Below are 19,240 nucleotides of genomic sequence, written 5' to 3' on the forward strand. Positions count from 1 at the left end.
GCGTCAACCGTGTTCCCCTCGCATCCAAACCGACTTCCAGCCATAGTCGAACAATTCACGGGGCGAGTTTCGTTCGGGTGGAAAAGAAAAGTACTCGCCACAACGTGTCCCGATTAATTAGTTGTATATCCAGTTTCGTTTGCGCGAGATTTACGAGGCGAAAAATGTCTACATGTAATATCGCGGCGGTGGTTTCTGAATAATCAGACCGATATCCATAATTGTCTATCAATACTCGTTCGCTCGATTAAAGATGGTGAATCGTCGAAGAAGAGAGAGGGAGAGAGAGGGGACCTGGTCGCTTGGAAGAAAGTCTGCACGCAAATCGTGGGTGTTGAATCGAGAAAAATGATCTAGGTTTTTAGTGAAACTCGTCGGTGAAAGTTTCGCGAATAAATTAGTCGTTCGGATATATATAAAATTTTGTTGATGTTTCTTTTTTCTTTTCTACTTAATTTCGCGTTGAGAGGAGAGGAGGAATGTAAATCGCCTCTATTACACGGTAACACGATAATCGTTACGAGCACTTATGTATGAAATATTTATTCCTCGTTGAATGTTACAATATGGAGTAGAAAAAGATTTTTCTTAAAAATCAGAACTTTATACTCGTCTCCATTCTCGACGTTCAAACTGATCTTTATACGCCGCAATCTTTCCAATTCAAAAATCAATCTCACCCTTTAAAACGGACTCGTCAACAGCTCGTCGATCTCGCGTCAATCTTTCAACGATTCGAGAATTAACAATCCTCTCGAAAACCGGACCACCAACCGCGCGAAAAATGCACACAGGAGACGAGGTATCCGAAAATGGCGGAAACGAAGGTCGTTACATCCGCGGAGCGCCGAGCTCGTAAAACGTCTGGAAACTCGCGTGGGAGGAAACGTCAAAGTTAGTGAATGGCCCATTCAATGCACCGCCGCGTCCGGTCAAACCGGTCCGCGCGATCTCTCGCTGTGTTTATTCGGCACGCTTGCCATTCTCGCCGCGGCCAGTTCCTCTAGAAAACACGAGGGAACACCGAGAACAGCAGAGAGAGTCTCTCCTCAGAGACACGGAAACTCGTGTTCGTGAAAAACCTGTCGGTGGATGAAAGTTCGAGCAGAAATTATCGGCGGCTCCCGTCCTCGATTCGTCTCGACAGGAAAGAGGGACTCTATCGAAGGAAGTCCTGGTGTCAGCTCGAGTCAAAGAGAGGCGAGAAGGCAGCCAAGTTCTGCCCGCTAACTTGCCCGTTCCGCGCCAAGACAATGGAGGCTCTTGTCTAGGAGGGTTTCGAGGGAGGGAATGTCTCACGGTTTTAACGAGGGAGAGAGAAAGAGGTGTCGTTAGCGCTCCCCGACGAGACGTGGATCGACTCGTGGAAAGACAAATTTCATGAGAAAGAATGGGGGATGATCGGTGCACGTTTGGAATCTTGTCTGTCAGGAATTTGACGATCTTTGAAAAGGAAAAGAAGAAGAGGTATTTTTTGAGTATCTGACAGAATGAGAATATATTTTACGGTGGAACGAAATTGTAAATAAATTAATTTAATTGTGAAGGATGAATATTGAAATTAAAGGAGAATATAACTTACGAATCTTGATTCTTGGAGATGCGTATGTATATTCAGTCAGATATTTTTAAGTTTTCAAAGTATTTGAAGATAAGATGTAAATGCGATTTAAAGGATCATAAAGAATAAATGGATACTTCGAGTCAACATTGTCCACGCGTAGTACAATCATTAAAATATTTGTCGATAATAACTCTTGCACAAGTATCTATAAAAGATCGATCGGATCCCCGTTCGTAAAATAATAACCAGCATAAAGTTTTTATCTTATTAGTGTCTCAAAAAAGGCACGTGATCCTGCAAATTCTTTCTTTCTTCCACGTATAAAACCGAAGCAAATTACCGCACTGTGCACATTAAAACGAGTTCTTTTGAACGGAGCTTGCTCGAACCAGTGTCTCTCGTTCTCTTATTCGGCCGACACGTAATGACCATAATTTTTTTATGTTCCAGGTAAGCCCGTGGTAATTCGTTTTCCATACACGAATCGACGTAACTCGTGAGTATTTAACGACAAATACAAATAAGAGCGTTGAAGCGGAACCTTCCATATCCCCGCTTGTAACCACTGATCATCACTCGTTCTTGGCTCTTTGAAATTTTATTATTCCCTCAAAGAGTACAAGAATCAATCGTTTTATCCTTTTTATTCGACACTTTCTCTCGTGCGATAAGTTCTTTTTTCAAAATTTATTCTTAATTTAAATTATAGCGATGAAGAAAATATATGACTATTTATACTTTTTCACTACTTTTTCGATTCTCAACGAACGCTTTCATTCGTCGAATAATTGTCATGAAATCCAAATTTTCGTTTCTCTCGTCTCGAAATCGGCAGAGAAGGAAAATGGCGGTTGCCAAAAATCACTTTAATCCTGTTAATCCCACAATTTTCCATATATAAAATCGGTATACAGTGTTTATGTTTATTACATATCTGATTTCACAAATCAATGATATTCCATTATCATTATTTTCTACAAAAATATCACGTTTTAAAGGATCCATAGTAAAATGTTTCCACCAGTTTTTCTTCGATCGGCGAGCGATCGTTACGAATGGAAACGGCACCCGTCGTCTTGTTTCAAACCCGCGAGCTCATCCAATCGAAGGTGCTGGGCGGGCAATTGTTATTCTCGCATAACTTAATGCTTCGATCAACAATTCAAATCGGGCACCGTGCATAAAATGCAACACCCGACGACACCCGCTATCCCTCCAACGGTGGATACTTCTTGCATCCACCCCTCCTTGGAGAGAACCGACCTCTTGCCCGGCCATTGTTTATTTAAGTGGAGGCTGCGTAACAATCAATTATGGATGAGGCCGAATAATTGAAGGAGGGGGAAGGATATATTACTAAGCGCCAACTGTGCTTTGCTCGCTATTGAAATTTGAGGAATCGTTTAAAAACAGGAGGGATTGGAATTTGGAAATGGAATGAAATGGATTTCTCGTAATTGCCTTCGAAATTGAGGATTCGTGTCGTAATTCGTGTTGCGGAATATGAATAACGAATTCGATCGAGATGCTTTGGCAAGAATTTTTCACTTAAATATACCAATTCTAAAGTATTTGGATCAATTTGAAATTGGTTTATTTCGTTGATGATCAATTGATGCGGTTAGCCTGTTGTATTAATAAATCAAGTAGTACGAGTCAATAGGAAGATGTATTTATCCATGTTATATATAAATTTGTGACTAACGATATTTGAAATAACAAATTTTTAAACGACAAGTCACTTTCCATCCTATAAAAAAACAAAATAAAATGGGCGACATGGTTAAAAACAAAATAAATAAATAAATCTTCAACTTGAGGAATTTACATATCCGATCGCCCAATTATTTTCCATCTATTTTCGCTCCACAAACAAAGATCTCTATCTCGTTCTCGTTAAATCTTTGTTCGACCGATACGTTACATTACGAAACGAGGGACGAGGACGTTGATCCTTGGACGTAGGCGGAAAGAACACGGTTCTCGAAAGAGCGCGTTTCTGGCTTCTGGCGGGCAGAGGGGGAGGGCCGAAAGGCGGGTAACACGTCTCGGCTCGGCGCGTGTGTTACCAGACCGGCGGCGATCTAGTATGCGGATACAGACATTAGCCGTACACGGGGATCGATAAAACGCTATGCGTGTCGCGTTTATTATGCACAGTGTTGCCTTGTCGTGGAATCAGACTTTGCCCTCGTCCTTGGTATCTCTCCTTCTCGTAAGTAACCATTCCTCGTATCACGAAATCGGCGATGCGATTTAAATAAAACGGTCGAAACGATTTCAACGATCGATCATCAAATCTCGATGATCGATATTTATACAAATTGGTAATAATTGGCGCGAGTGAGATCGAAGTTCAATTTTTCTTACTCGATGTTTCGTTGCTTTTGTACGAAATCGGTATGAAAAATCGGTCGAATTCCAAAGATCGATGAACAATTGTCGATATTTCGTATAAATTAAAAATAATTGGCACGAGTAAGATCAAAGTTCAATTCTTCCTATTCGATATTTGCTTATTTTGTTGCTTTTGTACGAAATCGGTATGAAAAATCGGTCGAATTCCAAAGATCGATGAACAATTGTCGATGATCGATATTTCGTATAAATTAAAAATAATTGGCACGAGTAAGATCAAAGTTCAATTTTTCTTACTCGATGTTTCGTTGCTTATGTACGAAATCGGTATGAAAAATCGGTCGAATTTCAAAGATCGATGAACAATTGTCGATGATCGATATTTTGTACAAATTAAAAATAATTGGCGCGAGTGAGATCAAATTTCAATTCTTTCTACTCGATATTTCGTTAGTTATGTACGAAATCGGCACGGGAAATCGGTCAAACTTCAACGATGATCATATTTTCGATGATTGATATTGTTGTTCGAATTTGGGAATAGAAGTTACGTTATGTAAATTGAAAATAATTAGCGTAAGTGCTAAACGCGAAATTAGATTTCCACTTTCTCAATATCTGTGTTAAAACTTCGTTAAAATTTCAATTCGATGATGATCAATTTTCGTTAATTTGATATTTGTTGTTCGAATATAGGGAGTACGGTAGATGTTATATTATGTAGAAGATAAGTTGAAAATAATTATTAACTCGATATCTCTGCTTCGTTGTTCATCAAAATCATTGCGGAAAATCGGTCGAACTTGAATAGTGATGATTTAATTTTTGATAATTGATATTGTTGCAAAGTTGATGAATTTCGAAAAAGTAATAATAATACAATATATGAATATCCTTGAATAAAAGAAAAGGCAATGATTAATAAATTAATTAAAATTATAAAAATAACATTGAAAGAAAAGAATTCGTAAAAAGAATTTAAGTGTTTCTATATTTTTGAGACATTTACATCCTATAGATTTTTCTCAGATGAATAATTCATTCATTTTTCTTCTCTTTTTGTATATAAAGTAATTTTATAAAAATTTAATAAGATTTTTTTTTAATTTTTCAACGTTCAATGCTTGCTTTCTTTTGTTCCTCGATGTAACAAAATGTTATGATATTAATATGACGTTGATAACACGATGAAACAGAAATAAAGTATCCGATAATTTTACAGAAAGAAAGAAAGAGAATTATTCAGCTACTTTTTCCATAGCTTGATTGATTAAGTCGACTTACTAAACAAGAGAAAGTTCCGACGAGTCTCAATTTTAATCTCTTCTTGCTTCTCCTACAGTTCCCCAGAAACTTCTTATTTCATTTTTTTCTAGGGAAAAAATTTATTATCTCTCAATTTTCATTTCAATTTTCTCAATTAATTACAATCTTATTCACCAACTGCCTCGTTTTCAGATCCTTATCCCACGTATAATGTTCTAAATTATTCTCATCGATCCTCGAATCACTCGAGTTTCAATTTTTCGTGCACTTATTCGACTCTTATCGTGCAAAGAATAATTACAATACCAGACATTTTCAGTCGCTTCAAAATACAAAAATGCCTCTTCGACTCTAACCTTTCACTCCTTTTACGTTACACTTTGTCATCACGAAGATCGATCAACAATCACGCTTTACAATCAATTCTTTCTCCTCCTGAATAAATCGTTTCACCGAAACGACAGCGCTTTTTGACCCAAGACATTAAAATTTAATTAATCCACCGGACATCCTGATAATTGAATCCCTCGATGTAGGATCACTGAAAATTCACTCTCGTCCACATTTCACGGTGAATCTGTCGCGTGGGCGATTGTTCGAGCTTCGAGCTTCGCTTTATCTCGAAATATATACCCGATATGCAATATATAATATATATATATGTACATATACAGATCGAACGACATCCGAGGGATCGTTTCAACGGCGAGATAAGATCGGGAGAGGACTCGCGTTATTGGCCACGTTATTGGATGGGACTCGTGTCACGCTTATGCACGCGACGTCATCCGGAAAGTTGACGGTTCGAAAGGGTTGACGGGCGTCCAACCGATTTTCGTTCCACTCGTTTAAAAGGAAACGGACATCGGTTTTGACACGAACGGCTTGCTACCGTGAAGAGATGGTGAAGCGGTGTCGAAGTGGAATAACACGCTCGAGGGTAATAAAGTTGATGATATTTCGCGAGGATTGACGCGAAGAAGATTTTTTTATATATAATTTTGTGAAAATTTTTGTTCGAGGAATCGGATAATTTTGAGTTAGAGAGAAAGTTAGAGGATCCGCAAAGAAAGTGAAACAGTTGTAGTAAAATTTGCGAAAGAATTAGAATAGAAAGTTTCCGGTTAACGAGGTTAATACTCGATGTGTTGGAGAAGAGTTGAACGAGAGCTCGAAGGGATAAAAGGACGAATTATATTATTTTCCACGCCATGCTCGATCTTTCACGCAATGCGTCACCGGCCATCGACCGCGTTAAGGATGGCAATCAACCGTCGAAACGTATCGAGCCCGTCACAATTCATCCGCTCATCGTTGGATAAACGTTTTTTCTCTCTTTTTTTTTTTTTTTCGGTATTTCACGCACGGTAAATAGAGTTATTACAACTGCCACGTTGATCGCGTTGATTTCACCAAACAAGATTTACAGGCAGTTAAAAAAATCTGTCGCCTGTTCGCCCGTCATGTAATTCTTTCCTATTAAATAAAAGTTCATTAATTTCATATATAAAACTTTATATAATTACAAAAATTATCAACGAGATATAATTGAAATTGATCAACAACACTTGTCTCTTTATTGCCACTTTTTACCCCGATTGATTCCAAAATATTAATTAAACCAACTCTCTCTCTCTCTCTCTCTCTCAGCTTCTCCCTCGTTAAAAGAAATTCCAATAAATCCCGTCAACCTCGACGGCGAAATTATATTCAAGTCAATGATAATTAATATTTCGAGAAGCTGAATGATCGAGCCGTTTAACTCCAACACGTCGTTCGGATTAAAACGAGAATCGCTGATAAACCGTATTCCCTCGGATTTCTGAAAAACCAAGAAACGCGAGTTTATTAACTTCGATATCCACGCGAATTCCCCCCGACGTGGTCGTAAATCATCAATGCCAGAAAAGGAAAAGAGAAAAAATTCCAGAGCAGCAAGATTTTGCAAGAAAATCAGATACATCTTCGTAATCGACCGGAGTACTCGTCTTAACGACACGTTTCGTTAACCTTGTCCCCCGTTTCAACGTAAACATCTCGTTCCATGGCCGCCGTCTCGTTAATTAATTTCGATCGGAACGAATCGGAAAGATTTCACGGGCGTCTCGTTCTTTCGAGCGGAAGAAAGAAAGAAAAAAAAAAAATAAATAATTTTAATAACCTCGTTCTCGATCGGGATCCCAATTTACGAAACGGGTGAAAGTCATCGATTAATTTAACTGACTGACGGGCCACGCATGTGTGTGTACATACATACTGTCGAGGGACAAAATAATAATTTTGGCGGGGATCGAAGGAAATTTGTTGCAAAGGTAAATTAACGAGGCTCGGGGCGAGGCTGTAAAATCGCGTAAAACGGCGGCGTACGATTCGTAAATAAATTATTTATACCGCTCGCCGGGGGAAAATTACAAACGGTTGCCGGGGCAAAACGGATTACAAGCATCCTCTACGCTTTAACCGTAATTAAATCATAAATTTCTCGGCCGTAAGAACACCGTCGTTGCATTCGCCGGTGTGTTAACCCTCCTCTCCCCCCTTCTTCCTCCTTTTGTGTTGTTTCCGACTCGTTTAACGCGTGTAATTAAATTTTTATGAATCGGGGATAATTCGTTCATTATCCGTTCTTGTCTCGTTTCGAGGAAGATTGGGGAATACTGGAGTGTGTGTGTGTGTGTGTGTGTGTGATTGATTTTTTAGACGCGGGGCGGGACGTGGAAATTTTTCGTGGAAGCGAAATTTGCGAAGGAGAAAAACGGAGGATATTTGTACGGATAACAACTCGCGATCTGCGGTGGAATAATAGAGTTACGTGAGAAAGATATTTGCGCACTTGTTCTGTAGTATTTCTAGTATTTCTTAGTTTTAAGCGTTCTACGATCCATTCGTGTGAAGAGAAAGAAGCGTGTCCTATTTGAATAAATTTTCATCCAATTTTATCACTTCGAAGAATGTACCTACAATTTTTTAGAGTTTTATTTAAATTTAGAATTTTATTTTCGGCCAATTCCTGAGTAAACTTTTTTTTTTTTTTTGAAATTAAATATTAATCTCTCGTTTAAATTGCCGGGCAAATTGGGTTAATGCACTATCTAAAAACGTTTCAACAAACTTGCGACGTCGACCGATAAAACTGGAAAAATAAAAGAATTTTTACGTGTACTATACACGCTCCATGTGTGTATTAACACACATTTTTATGTCCATCTTCCCTTAATAATAATAATAATAATAATAATAATAATGATAATAAGAAATAGCTTCGAAATTCCAGATCTTCCAGGTCCCGAAGCGAAACGACGTCGTAAAAAATACCACGTTGTCGAGCACATCCTCCACGAATTCGATATTCACCTGAAAACCGCATTCGAGTCGCGCCACGAGGGGGAGGGGGGACAGTGAATGAATCGATAAAAGGAGAATGGGCCGCGTGGGCCGTGGTACTACGTCTCGTTTCCCTCTTTATCATCCTGTTTCCACCCTTCTGTATTTGGAATTCCGCGTAGGACCGGTTTCCTCTTCTTACCCCCCGCCCCTGCTCCTCCTCTCTCCACGTTCACCCTGTAACCCAAATAATATTCGTTAGCTTTAATTCTGCTTTCATTCGTACAGGATTTTTATACGAAAACTTACGTAGATGCGTTTGCCACAATTTTTCGACTATCGATAGAGAAAAATTGGTAGATCACTGTCACTCCTATTACTTTTCGTCGATAAAATCTATGCGTAATTTGTTGCGTATCATAGATTGAAATTTTCAATTCGAAACAAATTTTCGTATCCTCGTTCAATTCTACAACCGTTCGTATAATATGAATTTCCACGTGAACGTGATTTTCTAATTATACCATTGTCTACAAAAATGGCCCTAATCTCGCTAATAATAGCTCGACAAATGGCGAAATCGCGACTAATTGGGATCAATCAGCGCGAATCAGGGAAACGAGAAACTCTTCCATATTTACGAGCAAAATTAAAATCGTGGCAAGACGATGCAACGTTCTCTCGTTTCTAACGTTTAACGCGTGCCGCCGTTTTTTCGCCTAATCTCGTTATGTAGAGGATTCCTGATCCCGAATGAGCCAATGGTCGTAAGCCAATTAAAATGGCCACCGTCTCTAGCCTAATTACGCGTATCGAGGATGGAGCATCGTTCGGGACCCAATAAAACCAGTTGCTTGACGTTGCTCGACCGGCCCGGTAATCGAATAATTATATCGATCATAAATCAACGGGCGGGATTAAACCGGCTGGTAATTGCCACTCCTAGTCGGCTGGATTGGATGGAAGAGAGAGGGTTTTGTGGAGTGCAGTTTCGGTCGCTTTGTTCGACCGGCTGAGATTTCATGGAATTTGAGTTGGTGATTAAAACCCTCTTGTTGGTAAGATCGTAATAATATGTATTTATCTTTGGTGACCAATCTTCCGGGATAGTTTTTATTTAGTTATAATTGCAATTGACAATTTTTTTCCAAATTTTATGACAAAATACTCGAATCTTGGACTATCCAAATTTTTAAAATAGTCAAATCTTATTGATTTGTTTTTAAACAAAATTTTTTCAAACACTTGAGAGATGGCGGGAGGATTCGAAATGACGAATCTCATCGCGTTTATTCAGGTTGAGAGGCAATTTAACGAAATTGGATATTCTTCGGTTTGATGGGATTCGACATTCGATGAATATCGGGCATTCGAACGGGGGAATTTTAGAAAGGAAACTTATCTCTCTGATCGCGATTGGATTGACGAATCTTAAATTAAGGGTTTAGAGAGTTTGTGAAAATTGCAGGATTAATCCAATTTTTCGCGTTTATTTATCCTGACAAGAATTGCCGTAATTTCCTCTTTATTTATTCCATCATGTTTATTAAATCAAACTTTATCGATTCGTTCTTTAAATGAAGAAGTATCTGTAAATATTTATTATTTTACACAGAAAATTTATAATTCCTCCTAAATTTGTTAAAAAAAAACTCCTTCTAAAAATATATCTTTAAGAATCTTCGCTGAACAAATTTCAATTTCAATCTCTTCACAGAGGAAACACAAGCGATCCTCCACACAAAATCAATCCCCATTAACAATCGTTCGACGAATGTTTCTATGTTTCGCGTAATTCTCATTTATATCAGCGTCAACAATACGTTAAACGTCTTTATCCGGCGAATAAACGCTTCGTTTTATTTATAGCCCGCGAATATTCTGCGAATCCCTCCTCCTCCTCTTCCTCCATTCGTGACATGACGATAAATTCCTCCATTCCCAAAGACCCAGAGACCCAGAGAGAGAAGGGGGCGTCGGTTTAAAATTGACCGGTTTATGGGTAATCGGTATCAGAAGAGGTGGAGAGGGGAGGCTGTGTGTGCCAGAATTCACGGGTCACGTCGGCTGATAAACAGATGAAAAATAAGATAAGGGATGAAGTGTGAGTAGCCAGTGATCGCGATCATCTTTGACCGACCGATTTATCGGTCGCTCTGACACACGTCCGGCTAACGCACGCGATAACGTGTCCCCTCTTCCACCGGAATTTTCGAGCAATTTTGGCGCACACGATGTTTCCTTTTCGACGCTCTATTTCACGAATGTTTCATGGTTAATGTCGTTCCATTTCAAATCTCTCGCTATTAATCGTGCGATGTAACATTTCAATTTGTTGTTTTTTGGGTAATTAAATAATATAAATACATGTATATTTCGGATACTGAATTTTGTCGAACGATTGAGATTAGATTCGAAATTTTATAAAAAAAAAAAAGGAGAAATATTTTTCCATCGTTTAATAATATAGTTTTCTTCCTCGTTGTTTCTATATATAAATAAATTTTGAAAAGGTCGAATTTTAGTGTATATTCGAGGTTAAAAAAATAGCGGCTGTAAAAGCAAATTCGTGTAAAATAATAAAATGTTAACTTAAAAATTTATTTATTGTTTTAACTACGAAACAATATCACCGGAAATGGCGAACCTCGCCTATTGTTCGATTTACGTTTCAATTTATTCTATAATTAAACTTGCCTACATATCTTAATGTTTCATCAACATTTAATGCTCCCGTTTATGCAAAATGAATTTTGAATTTCGTTATAGTCGCAAAAACGAAATCGTTACACCTATGTATAACGAGATAATCACTTTGACCATTCAATTAAGAAAAGAATTTTAATAATGGAGATTTCGAAAAATCGATCCTCCGTCAAAATTTATTCTTTCGAAACCTTTATTATTAACCCGGCCAATCGAGCGTAACGGCATACCTATATACGGCAAAGTTAATTACAAAAAGCGTTCATTTAGATATTCTATGAACAATTGTTAAAAAAAAAAAAAAAACAAAATCGAAATCTATCTACAAGAAACACATATATTACCTCATACTTAATAAAATACATAATAAAATAACATGTACAATAAATTCTAGGGATCCCTATTATTCTCAACAATCCTAGCGCCCTCTAGTACACCTGGTAATATCGATTTCATCTTAAAGATACCATAATTCGCGTCATAAATATATCTATCTAATCAAAATCCAAAGTAGAATTTTTCACATCTCTGTAAAAAAAAAAAAATTAAATCCACCAAGGCTCAAATCTCTTCCATCACTTCTTATTCAAAACCGATTCATCCACGAAAGATCGGTCAAGAAAATCGTATGAAAAGTCAGGATTGGTGAGTTTTTCACTCAGGTCAGTAATGAGGAGAGAAAAGGAACAAAGCATCTCGCATCGCGCAATGATGAGGACGGTCGGTGTTCGCAAGAAAAGGGAATCGTGTGTCGTCCCACAGCAACGCCCACCAACGGGACGAGCGCACGCACGCGAGATGGTCTGTCTTGCCTTATGCGGCGCATTTCCACGCTTATAACCCGCGACATAACCCTTTGCATCTGTTCTCGTCTCCGCGATTATAATGGGACCACCTCTGCGCGTTCCGCCGCGACACGCACGCTGACAATACGAGGCCAGGGAGAGAAAACGGGCTGCTTATTCTCTTCCACAAAGACGGGGGAGAAAAACACTGGGGAAGAGAGCGAAAGGGTGAGAGAACGAAGTGATCGTGAGCGAGAGAATTGAAGAATTTGAAGTGAAGTTTGATCGAGAAGGATAAAGGAGATGATGAAAATTGACAATTTGGAAATTTATGATTCTCGCGTGTATATTTTCCTTCTGTTTTTGACAGAAGATTTGGAAGATGAAATTTAAATTTAGTATATCGTGTTCCGTTTAAGTATTTATGAAAAAATTATTTGAAAGTGTTAAATTAAATTTCAGGTTACAACGCGCAATGAAAGGCGCGATGAATAGAATCTTCGTTAATCTCGTTGAATCAAAGAGAGAATACGTTCATTATCGCTTCGCTCTATCGGCCCGATGAATTTTAAAAGTTCAACACTTGGGAAAAACTTTAAAAGACTGTACCTAGTGGATACTTTTACCTAGAACTCGAGATAGATGATTACGATAGTAATCAAATAGAAGGCAAAAGAAACTTCTTTCCTGAATTACGAGAAACTTTTTTTTTAAACTCCTCTCTGGAAAATCTATTACTTTAAATATCTTCTACTACCAAATACTAGAAACATTTTCCTTGCCCATTCGTTACCATAATCTACGTTACTTTCTTATAAATTCATGCTCATTGTTGCACATATTTACATTTGAATTCGTGTTTACTGTTTAAAAGTTAAATTTTAAACAAAATTTTTCCCTATCTTTTCAACAACAAGACGAGTGGAATAAGTCGTCTCGTTTCTCTTACAGGAATAAAATTTACAGTCAGACAATTCTTTCCAATTCTTTTTTATAAGAACAAGAGTGAAAGAAAGAACAAGGCTACAAAGAGAGTGCGGCAATCGTACAATCATACGTGTAATGATTCACAATCTTACGATCTTATCTAGAAGGATTGAAAAAAAAAATATGGCCTACATTTCCCTTTCTTGCAATCATCGTCGTTTCATCAACGACACCATTTCCACTACATCAGAAGAAATGTTCTTCGGCGAAGGATGAAAGTGGATCAAGGCGAGATTCGTTCCAAGATTCGACAATAGACAGGAATTCGAAACGAGAAAGATCTTAAAGAGGCTGGATGTAAATCGAAGGTATTTGATTAACGAAACGTATTGTACTGTCCCAGTCACCCAAGGATGTCACGGGATCAAAAGATCGACCTGTTCCTCTTTCCACAATACGTCAATTTTGTCGTAACGAGGCAGTGTAACTTGGACGTTGGTCCTCGCACTTATCGGATGAAACTTTTCATTTGATTTTTAGTAATCGATCGACGAATCGATATTATTCCTTTTCATATGGAAGTATATTGTTCTTTGCGCGCGAGGATTTTCGAATGAAAGGAAATTTAGAAATAATAAATCTAAATCTATCGTTTCCAAAATAACGAAATAAAAATTTATCTTACACCATGCTTTCCAATTTCTCTTCATTTCCAACCGTGCACTTTAACAATCGAAACTCAAAGAACAATGTGTCGTGCGCTTTTCCAGCGGCAAATGTGTTTCCCTTTTTTTCTTCTTTCCTCCCCAAATCGTTCTCTCCTCGCTCGAGAAAACATTGAAATAATTTAGCACCGCTCGAAAACAATACTTGTGCAACCCGATGAGCGTATTTCATGCGATTACACGCATTGTGGTTAAACATTGTTCCCATTTCCGTTTTCAGCCTGATCGTATCCAATTACCGAGAGTTTGTTACCGATTGACGGTAAGTTGCGCGGTATCCTTTTTCTTTTTTTTTCCCCTTCACAATGGCGGCGCTCGCCTTTGTATTCGACGAACGGTCTGCCAAGCAACGTGTTTGTTACAACGATTCGCAAAATCGTGGTAACCAAAAACGTTATTGTAAGTGATGTTATATTTTGCCGATCCGTGTGTGCGTATAACGTGTTTATCAGTATCGCAAGGAGAATGGTTAAACTTTGCGTGTATATTATATTCAATATTATATTCAATTGTAATATTAATTAATATCGCGTGCTTTCGCCGCGTTTAGAATCCAATTACAGTAAATCTATGATGATACTGTGTCGATTTTCCGTTTAAAAATTAATTTCTTTGTCAAGAAATCTTTCTTTGAAAGATTTTGGGTAAAAATGTTGTTTGATCTTGATGATGACACTTGGAGGAAATTTATGAAGAAGAAATGTAATGTTTGTCCTAACGGTATTCTTCGTTTTCTTCTTCGATTCTAGTCGTTCAAAATCCTGCAGTTTTGGAAACTTAAAAATTAATAGTTAAAAATAATATCCGCTTTTTTCTTCTCATTCGCATTCGATGATCGATCGAACGAGGCTATCGTTGGATCGATGGAAGAGGATTCATTTTGGAGACGTTTGTGACGTTTCGAGATATTCAGGTGCGACGGCAGGTGGCGAATTAAACTGCGTTGATCGAGGGAGAAAGGAAAAGACGTCGGGGAGCGGATATGGCGGCGATAGCCGCTATTAGACGGGGACGATAAAGCCACGAGATTAATGGCCGGTGACGTGTTCGATATTTGTATCGTTCTCCGCATCGTCGGCCAGGCACCGTTGTTCCGTGACTCTAATATCGTATCCTTCCATCGATAACTTGCCTCTATCTCGAGCGTCGATTAGCAATTTGCCGAAAGTTATCGTCGAGCACAATTGGAAAACATACCTTCGAGATCCGATACTGTGAAATTCCGTGAAATTTAATTATACGAATAATTTCTTTCTTTTTAATCAATTATCGATATTTGAATGTTATTTGTGAAATTGATATTCCATCGTGGAACTCAATTTTGGCGTAGAAAATATATATTTGAGAATTCGTTAAGATCTTCTCCTGTTAATGATTTATTCAAAATTGACTATTAATTCTTTTCTGGAATTGTGATTCCGACCGTCGCGGAATTCGAAACGAAGAATTGATAAAAATGAAATTTTCGATTTTAAATGCAGATTTGAATTTGTTTCCGATTTTTAATAGATAATGGAACATGCCTCGATATATTTTCTAGCATTGCAAAGATCTTTATCAAGGTTCCGCGCTCGGTTATCGGTTCCAGTTTTCTATCTTTTATCTGTTTAGAGTAACTGTATTCTCGTTACGCATCACCGCTCCGCCAGTCAGATCAAAATAATAGAAGGATACTTCAAACAAGGCTTGTGCAACTTCCTCTGTATTTTTTTTTCCCCCCTCCCAGAAGAGTGTTCCTCTATTTCATCCTTTTTTTTATTCGTTCTGGCCTCGACCACCTTCGAATAAAAGAATATTTCCATATTTTTTTCGCTTCGAAAAATTTTTCGAAAAATTTTTTCCGAGCGAAAATATCTCGAACGTAGTCTTCTCCTTTTCCTCTTTCGAGAAAGGGAAGAAAAATTTACAGAGACGAATAAACGATTATCCGTATAAAGAGAAATGCAAGAGAAGAATATTTACACGAGCTTGCAGAATTATTAATAACAGATGATACATGAAATTTGTAAATGGAGGGGACAAATTCGCGATTCGATTTCGACGATAACGAAAAGTAATCGAGCATGGAAATAGCAAGGGTAATAGTTGATAATGGTTTGTAATATCGGAGGCAACGGATACGTATTGCATACGTGGGTATCCACGGCCAAAAAGTATTACATAATATCGCGGAATAGTCGGTTCAAACCGTCCAATAATCCTCCCCGGCCCGGATACTAGCGAACCGTTGAAATTTTATTATTGTCGTATCCACTTCATATCGGATTGCTTTTTCGATTGTATTATTATTCCACATCTAACATACTCCATTCACCGGAAGGAATCTCTTAAAAAAGCAACGTGACATCGAATATTATTATTACCTGTTTGACGCATCGTTTAATTTTCACAAAAATGAAGAAATTCATAAAAGTTTCGCGAAATTATGAAATTAGCAATATAGTTTAATCTTCTATTTTAATTCCACCTTTGGTTTCTTTAATATTTCCCTCCTTATTCGTACAATTTTTCATTTTCTCAATCTCCCAAATTTTCTTCTTACGAATTTTCACACTTTGAAATTCGAATCAATTCTCTCATCCATTTCACACCTGTGTCTACTAAGAAGAACGAGTGGAGAGGAGTTCATCGGCGGTGAACTCGATGGGTAAGGTAGGGACGAAAGTGTTACGCGTATCGTTTTGTTCCGATCGGGGTATTGGCCACGCAATACGATGCCGCCAAGATTTATGATATTCTTCCCGCGTCGAGGCAGGACGAGAGAGAGGCCTCGCAATAAATAACATTTCACCTCGAGGACACGCGTTATCGATGCAAATGCACCTTGCCGCGCCTACCTCGCCGCGGAAATAAACAGGGCCGAGCGGTTTTTCTCTCGCAACGCCCGCCATATTTTATTAACCGGGAAAATTTTCCAAGATCGAACTTCCGTCTACGCCGATTCATTTGCATACGAATACGTGCAATTTTTTTTCTGACCATGACGGCCCCACTAACGATTTAAAACGGCGTCGTCCCCTCCAACCGTCGATCAATTTTTCGCGAATTCGATTCTTCTATAGAATTTTATTTTTCGTTACGTTTCATTTATGCTGCAGGATATTGGAATTGGAAACGTTTATTGTAGCGGCAAGCGTTTTGTATTTTTTATATATATATATAAAGCGATAAAAAAATTTTAATGGAAAAAATTATTTAGAAAAGTTTTCATTTTATCTCTGTTTCGTTCAATTTTTAGAAAAATTCTCCAGAAATTAACGCGTTCAATGTCATTGGGATTTCCTATTCTATTTTTGCTTCGTACTTTTCCAAAAAATGAAAAAGAATTTTCATATATATATATATATACTCGCGGTTTTCACTCTACTCATAGTCGAAAATCAATATCCGTCGCCTGAAACCCCCTTTGATTCTCCTTTTTTCATTTTAATTGTGTATATGAAAGAAAAAAAAGTTTTTTCGTGTACAAAGTCGATAACAGTATTGCGCCGTTTCCAAATAATCATAATGCTCTGGCCAAACCGAGCTCCTCCCTCGCCGTTCAGCTTAATCGACAAAGACCACGAGCACGCTCGAGCCCCCGTCGACGTGGCCGCAAAGGGCGATTAAAAGGGATGGCCTGACACGGTCAGGAACCTGTACATCGACGCTTCTAATTGCTGCGGCCGTCCCTTTTAATTTTTTCCAATGCGAGACAATATCGACGTGACGTAAGCCCCCGTCGTGGTGCAGCCACCCACGGCAATCATAATTCCGCCTAATTGCCTCGTTTATTAACTCCTCCAAGGCATCCGGCTTTATTTATAGGGAGCCGCTAACGGAGTCGCTTCGTGTTATTATCGTGGACAACGGTTTCCCTCCCCACATTTTTCGAACCAATGACAAATCATCTGGAAAGGGATCTTGGTCGTGGAGCATCTCTTTTTTCCCTTTTTTTTTATTATTTTGGTCTTCAACAATGATCGATTAACTTCTAATTGACTCTTTTCAGAGATTGAGGCACAGTGTTTTCGAGGCAGGTGGAATGGTCCTTGTTTCTACTACGACGAGGTCTACTACGACGAAATCTAGTTAAGACCGTGTCCGATTGGGTCTGCAACGGTCCTCGATGTCGCTTTCCTCTAATTGGATTCTTTTCCCTTCGTTTCCTCCCTTTCTTCTCCCCCTGCGGACGCTTCTTCTTTATCTCGATTGCGAAATAGTCTGGCTTGACGTTCGTCTCTTTTCTTTTTCTTTTATCTTATTTGGATATTCGAGATATTTTATTTGAATACTCGATGGCTGGATTAAAATTTTTTTCACTTTTTCTTTCTATAGATAATTGTATTTTTCATTTTGCGATGTCTGAAAAAGGGCAATGATGTATAATGGGTTAGAAACGAAATGATAATATACCGGATGAAAAGGACTAGGTATAATTTAAATCAAATTAAACATTGTTTGAGATGCGCGTATCGTCGATAATGTCGCGTAATAATATGACAAAACGAATATCGGGAATATTTCGGAAATATTAAAAAAAAAATACGTTGGAATAAATCGATCCGATATTCCAATTTTATTTATGGAAACGAACGGATTCCGATTTTTTCTGATTAATCATTCACTATAGAGTTAAAGGATATTATTTATTACGCTGATCCATCGTGGTTGTATAAATATTAAACAAAATAACATCTGGCTTTTATATTATAAAAATATTCCGACGCGAGAATAAAATATGACTTTTACATCCCTTCAATGATTTATGAATATTAATATTTTATGCTACAACCTTTTTGATTTATACCTTAAAATATACATGGTAAATAAATTTTAAAATACATAATATTTCCTTGAAATGTATCGATCCTTGATTCTTTCGTAGACATCTCATATTTATTCAAATAAGATTAATCCGATTCGCCTAACCTGGAATTATAGAGCTGTATTCTCTATTGACAAACACGATAGAAACACGGCGGTCCAGCTTTTCCAGTTAAATACTATCACAGAGATCGTAAACAGTTTATCCGCTAACTCCTTAACAGCCCGAGTTATACAACTGCCCATTTTCCAAAACAAAATGGCTCTCGCCCATCGAAACGGCGTTTCCACGTTTCGTATCCGATCCAACTTTACGAACCTAACCATGTATATTTCATTCCAGTTTCGTCGATCGTAGAGAATCGTCTCTTAATCGTCTCATCCGGTTCCACTCAATTTACAGTCTCTCGATTCCCGGTGAAACAACATTCGCATAGCATCGGAAACTGCCTTCTCTATAAATATACCGGGTCAATAAACCATCCCATTTCGAATTTTCCAATTGAGTCAAACCTGGAGATTATTCTTCTCGTTTGCTTTGTGCGATTCTAGCCTTATTATAAAAATTCATCGATCGAGTGGTTGGTAATTAGCAATTAGTATCCGTTGATTTCTGATCTGTAAAATAGATTTAATAAATGAATAGTGTCTATTAAAGAAAAAAATTGAATTCAATTGTATTAATATGCCAAATAACATACTTACGATTCTCTAATCTTATTTATATATTCGTTCTTCGCTATCCCCATCGTTGATTTCACCTGCAACCAATCACCCGC

General features: G+C 37.9%; 1 protein-coding gene and 1 long non-coding RNA gene across 4 annotated transcripts in view; one reads left to right on the top strand and one right to left on the bottom strand.

Annotated features, from left to right (window-relative positions):
• LOC107994067 (fat-like cadherin-related tumor suppressor homolog) overlaps positions 1-19,240 on the top strand; it is a 466,334-nt gene that overhangs the window by 258,301 nt on the left and 188,793 nt on the right. The window lies entirely within an intron of this gene.
• LOC133666267 (uncharacterized) overlaps positions 18,390-19,240 on the bottom strand; it is a 124,272-nt gene continuing 123,421 nt past the window's right edge. Inside the window, exons 2-4 of one of the 2 annotated variants that reach the window (XR_009830202.1) lie at positions 19,167-19,222; positions 18,975-19,079; positions 18,390-18,916 (exon numbers count right to left, since the gene is read on the bottom strand). This is a non-coding gene — a long non-coding RNA (uncharacterized LOC133666267). Of the gene's footprint in view, positions 19,080-19,166; positions 19,223-19,240 lie in introns of both variants that reach the window. The other variant, XR_009830201.1, reaches the window with a different exon arrangement.

The sequence above is a fragment of the Apis cerana genome, linkage group LG6 (assembly GCF_029169275.1).
Source record: "Apis cerana isolate GH-2021 linkage group LG6, AcerK_1.0, whole genome shotgun sequence".
NCBI lineage: Eukaryota > Metazoa > Arthropoda > Insecta > Hymenoptera > Apidae > Apis > Apis cerana.